A 6067-nucleotide genomic window follows, 5' to 3' on the forward strand; every position below is an offset into this window, starting at 1 on the left:
CTCACCCCCTGAGGCTGTGCCCCGAAGACCCGCAGGCGCCGTCCCGCGATCCCTGGGCCTGCAGACCCTCCGGCCGCCCCCAACTGCTGCTTCAGGCTTGCTGTTCACTCCAGCAGCCTTAGCTTTTGTTCTGGAAAGTGTAGGAGCCATTCAGCAAAGGACCAGTGACACCTGCTCCTGGCGCACATTCCCTTGGCTGCCCTTGTCACTGTGCCAGCTGCGGCCACTCAGGGGCGTCCCTGAGACCCACCGTGTGAGGGAGTGGAGGGGGGTGGGAGGACTCAGAGCACAGGGATCGCCCCCCCAGTGTGAGGCCGGGACAGGAGCCCTCGCCAGCCTGAGTGCCTGGGGCTGACCTTGGTGTACATCCTCGCGGTCAAAGCAGCCTCGGGGCGGTTCCTTCAGGGGATCCCTGAGGCTCTATCCCACTCTGACCCCTCAGAGCCTGCTCTTGACCAAGACCCTGAAGTCCTGAGGCACAAGCTCTGTCCTGCTTTCCCGGGATTCCTTTCTCATTAGAGACAGAGAGACAGAGAGAGAGAGAGGCAGAAGGATAAGCAGGCTCCGCGCAAGGAACCCAACGTGGGACTCAATCCGGGGTCTCCAGGATCATGCCCTGGGCCGAAGGTGGCGCTAAACCACTGAGCCACCCAGGCTGCCCAGGATTCCTTTCTCTCAATGGGCTCCGTGCTGCCCGTGATGTAGCTCGGCACAGGGCTCCGATGACAGGGGGCAGCTTGCTGAACCCCCACAGCATGAGCATGCCACATGGAAAATACCAGCTCCTCAGGGTGCTGCTGGCCCCAGGTGGGAGCCTCCTCCCATGCACAGGATGCCCCTCACTACACCATTCTCCCGCCCCGAATGTCCATGTCAGAAGTTGGGGTCCCTACTCTAGTCTGTGCTGACTTGTTAATGGCATCGACTGCTCCGCCTGTCATTTAGGCCAACAACCGAACCCGGCTGCACTTGGTCTTTCTAGGCTCATTTTACCCCCCACCCCAAAACCCCTCTTTGTCCTCCCTGATCAGTGAGCCTGATTCTCATCCCAACCCACCCGACTTAGGGTCAAGCCTGGACTCATGATGCATGAGCGATGCTACCCCCTGTTCAAAGCCTGTCACACCAGGGTGACGCTCCCGGGCTGATGGGGCAGGTCACCAGCGCCTGATGTTTGTACGGGGCCTGGGGCCTCTTGGGAAAGAGGGGAAGGTTTTCTGCTAGTGGTGCCATGCCGGCCCCCAAGTTGGGGTTGTAGGGGAGAAGGAAGACAAAGTGTCCCAGCCTTCTGGGACAGAATAGTGACGACCCCAAGAAAGGAGCATGGAAGTGCATCCCAGGCAGTAGCTCTAGGCCTAGGGGACCCCAGATGGACCCGGGATGCCTCTGCCCTCTCAGGAGCCCCTGCACTGAGACTGACTAGAAAACAAGACAGCTATAAGACGTTGGGGCTGACATGTGTGGCCAGGGGCTGGGGGGCAGCAGGTGGACGGAGAGACAGGCAGAGGGTCAGCCTGGGTGGAAGCCAGCAGAACTGGGGAGGCCAGGAGGAATTGGGAGGGGGCATGTCCCATGCCTGAGCACTCCGGGTGTGACTTCTCAGAAAAGCAGTAGGTTGGACCTCACCTTGGGAGGAGGAGATGCATGAATCCTTGGCAGGTGGGTGAATGGAACAGGGGCCCCAGCAACCACATGGCGTCTGGGTGAGGGGAAAAATCCTGGAAGCTGCCCCGAGTCCAGGTGCCCACGGCTGGGTGTCCCCACTGGCCGGTGAACACCACACACACTCATGGCAGACTGGAGGCCGGGCAGAGGAATCAGACCACGAGGACGCCCAGCCACCCAGGCCAGGTGGCTCTGCCCTCTCTGGGCCCTGCATCCCCTGGGGCGCGCAGCTGCTGAGACAGTCTCTGGGGGATGGGCATCGGACTGCACCTGTGACACCCAGTCAGTGTCTGCTTGGAAACCAGAAGGGAGCAGGTGGCCTGCCAACCAGGGGTGGAGGTGGGGAGAGGGTGTGGGTTTCTAATCCACCAGGGGTCTTAGAACAGAACACCAGGGGCTGGGGGCAATGGACATCCATTCCTCAGGGTTCGAAGGCTGGAAGGCCGAGATCGAGCTGCCAGCGGATGGGTTCCTCTCTGCTCCTGGTGTGCAGACGGCCACCTGCTTGCTCTGTCCTCTCGTGGCCTAGAGACATCACCTCTCTCCGTCTCTTCCTGTAAAGACACTAATCTCGTCACGGAGTCCCACTCTCATGACCTGATCACCTCTCGAGGGTGACCCCTCACCTCCTAACACCCCCACGTGGGGGGATGGGGCTTCGACATATATATTTTAGGAGATGCAAACCTTCAGTCAGTAGCACTCCCACCAAAACAAACAAAAGGACTACATTGGATTCTGCAACTCTGAACCTTGGGATCTTGGAATGTCAAAGCGCAGAATAGTAGAAGGGCACCCCCTCGCCCTGCGGCCTCATACACACCTGTGCACCACTGGGGACATCGAGGTACACCTACTGGTGCACCCAGGCTTCCAGGGATCCACTGTGTCTAAGAAGAATATGCTACTTTTACAATGGGAAGAAATAAATTGTATTTAACTACAAATAACAATGTGTCAACAGTGCGGCCTGCTAGGGAGAACCACTCCTAGAACCACAGGTCCAGGCTCTTGCGCTCTGAGCAGGCCCTTATTTCCCCAATCTTGTCCCCTGCCACTCCCCCCAGCTCCCTGACTCCTGCCCCCACTGCTGACAATAGGGGCTGATCAGGGCCAGGACAGGGACACAGCATTTAGGGAAGCACCTGTTTGCAGGGTCGCGCAAGCGCAGCCACTGCTGAGAAGGAACACCACCCCCCCGCCACCCCATGCCGTGCTCTGTACCTCCTTTCCCTGCCAGCCCTGTCCTGAGCGCAAGCCTCACCTTGGGCTTCTGGACCCCAGGAGACAGCCGGCCCTAGGGTCACCTCTGAACCTCCTCACCACACGAGGCTCTGCTAGGCTCGTGGGTGGTATTTCAGGAGACCATCAGGTCTCCCAGGCCTTAGAAAGTCCATGTGATGTGGGGACATTGCTTTGGAGCCCCATGAGCGTGGCCTGGCAGCCTGGCCCCCTGGAGCTGTGAGACCCCGAGTCAGGCAGCTCACCTCTGGGGCCTCGTCTGTCAAGTGGGTCCCTGAGTCTCCACATCACAGAGTCGGTGTGGAGATCTCCGAGGGGGCCTGGGTCAAGCAGCCAAGTGCTGTGCCCAGTGCCCACCTCTCAGCAGGAGCCCCGCCCCCTCTCTGCCCAGAGGCAGCTAGCCCTTCTAGAAGGTCTGAGCTGGGAAGGGCATGCACTCACCCATCCCATGGCCGGCTTGAGGCAGACTTAGGATCTCCTGTCCCCTCTCCTGGACCGGCCGGCCGGCCATGGCCATGGTCCCACGGCTGGCAGACCCGGGTGAGTGAGGTAGTGTCTGTGTCCGGCCCTGGTCTGGTGCCTGGGCAGTGAGGGCACAGGAGTGGGGAGCCAGGAGGTGCCGAGCTCAGGCCTGTGGGGAGACGCTCTGCACAGCCAGCAGGGTGGAGGGCACGGGCAGCCCTGCCCAGCCCCATTCCCCCGCCCAGGCCCACAGCCCCCGCCTGTGTACTGGGAGAGAACCCCAGGCCAGCCTCCTGACCCGGGCCTGAAGGAAGCGGGTGGAAGGTCCTCAGGCCCCGATGGTGCTCCCAGGGCCCTGCCAGTAGGACAGTTTGGGGGGAGCCAAGGAAAGACAAGGTCATGGGGACAGAGGGCGTCACTTGTTTACAAACACCTACAGCCAGAGACACCACATGGAGGGTGACACGTAGCCCGTGGAGACAGAGAGGGCCACCCAGCAGCCCCAGGAGGCCCTAAGGCCCAGGCAGGTCAGAAGACTATGGCAAGGAGTCCTCGGCCTCAGGCTGGCAAGTCTGCAGAAGGCTCTAGAGAGCAAGGACGTGACACTGTCACATGTGGGCAGCTGAGCACTGTCGAGGGCTTGAGCCATGTGGCCCCAAGCAAGCTGGGTGCAGGAGTCACTGGGGCTGTGGCCCACAGGCAGGGGTGGGGGGTGCAGAGGGAGGTGACTTGCATAGGGATGGACAGAGGCAAAGGCCAGCCAGAGCTGCCTCCACCCACAGACGGGGAGACCCCGAAGACAAGAGGGTGGGCCCAGGGCCTCAGTTTCCCAGTGGGGAGCAAGGAGACCAGGTCACAGAGGCATCAGCCCCTCCTGTTTTAAAGGTGCCACTAACTCACGTCCAGAGGGAGAAAGGAGTGGCTGGCAATGTGATTCCCACAGCCTGGGCTCACCTGCAGCCCCAGGAGGAGGGTTGGGGGGAAAGGGCAGACAGGAGTTCATCTGTGCATGTGACCGCATACACACACACACATCAGACCAAACTCACACTTGCACACTCATCAGCCCAAGCCTGCAGAAGATGTGGGCAGCTGAACACAAGTGGTTCCCTGTCGGCTCAGCAAGGAGGCTTCTCCTGCTGCCACCTTGCACCACGTCCCACACGGGCACATCCGAGCTTCTGACACCCAGAGGAACACCATGTCCATTTGACTAGGACACCAGAACCTGTCTTGGTGGCCTAAGACATTCAAAGCCACCTCCCACCTGGAAACTTGTCAGAGCTCAGGAGGCTGCGCTGGGAAGGCCCCCAAGGCTCCCCTGGGGTTGACACAACACAGAGAGGAGAGAAGCAGGCTGACTGGCTCTCAGTGAGACCAACGTGTGGCACCCCAGGAGCACTGCTGCAGTGCCACTTATGCACAAGGTACAGGGCTGTGACCATGAGGTCATTGGGGACAGAGGCTCTGGCTTGCTGCTAACCCACCAGGAGCTCCTGGGGGCCATGGAGGGACGTTCTTTACCACTGAGGCAGCTGAGCAGGCACCAGGGGGCTGCAGAGAGAGGAGAGAGCCTGTCTCAGAGCCCAGGGGGGCAGGGGGTCCTGGGCCCTGACATCACCGTCTGGAATGATACAGGACCACACTTAGCCTTACCAACCACTGAGTCCGTCACCCGCTGTCTGGATGAAGCTGGTATGAGTCGGGTCTTGATATCTTGTCACAAGAGGGTCCAAATGAACCCAGTAAGGGTCTATGGCATCTGAAAGTCCTAACCTGAAGGCTCGCATCCTGAGGACACACGGAGAGCCACAGCATCATTACCAGGAAAATAGCCGAGTCCCACTTGGCCCGATGCCTATTTTGCCTGTGTGACCCAAGGCCAGAGGTGACTTCCGTGGGCTCACGGTGTGGTGTTTCATGGACCACTCCTCTGTTTAAAACAGATTTCGGGGGAAAAGTTTTCAATTAGTAATAATCGCACCTTGGATAAACCTCACTGGCAACAATACGGCCACCGTACAAGGCTTAAAACAAAACTTTTAAATTATATTTTACAGCTGTGTTGGTACAAACGTGAACGTGCTCCAGGCTGGACTCATCATAGATTCTTTATTCTCTTCCCTTTTCCATCTGGTTTTTAAAGAACTTAAAGCCAAACATTCGTAGGGCCCTCAAGGCCTGTGTGTGCCCTTGCCTACTGGAGGTGCCAGCCCCCAGCAGCCAGCTAGAGCCCCGGGCACGGCCCCCACCTACAGTGCGCCCCAAATGCTGGGCCAACCGGTCACTTGGAAAAGCGTGTTCAGGGAGAGGGCAGAAGTTGCTGGAAACCTACTCGAATTTCCCACAAAGGTGTGACCAAGCTCTGGTCTAGGACAGGGACCAGTTGACAGCCCAGGACAGGGACCCGTTGACAGCCCAGGACAGGGACCACAGGGGTGATGATCCAAGACCTGTGACCCAGGAAAGAATGACTGGAGCACCTCAGAGAGCCCTCTCCCCAGCACCTGGCCAGGTGCCTAGTGACCTCCTGGATAACCCCACCCATCAGCCCCACCTGCCCCACCCTATTCCCCCAGAAGTCCTAGTACCACAGGCTCCCTCAATACCCTTTGGTGTCCCCTAGAGCCTCAGGTTAGGACAGGTTCCTGATTTAGCATCCCAGTCTCTACCTCTGTCTCGGGGTCAGCCTGGCCCA

At 59.4% G+C, this 6067-nt stretch overlaps 1 pseudogene; it reads right to left on the reverse strand.

Annotated features, from left to right (window-relative positions):
- Positions 1-5313: 5313 nt before the first annotated feature.
- Positions 5314-5398, reverse strand: LOC119871386 (annotated as a pseudogene).
- Positions 5399-6067: the final 669 nt, after the last annotated feature.

The sequence above is a fragment of the Canis lupus genome, chromosome 3, assembly GCF_011100685.1.
Source record: "Canis lupus familiaris isolate Mischka breed German Shepherd chromosome 3, alternate assembly UU_Cfam_GSD_1.0, whole genome shotgun sequence".
Classification (NCBI taxonomy): Eukaryota; Metazoa; Chordata; class Mammalia; order Carnivora; family Canidae; genus Canis; species Canis lupus.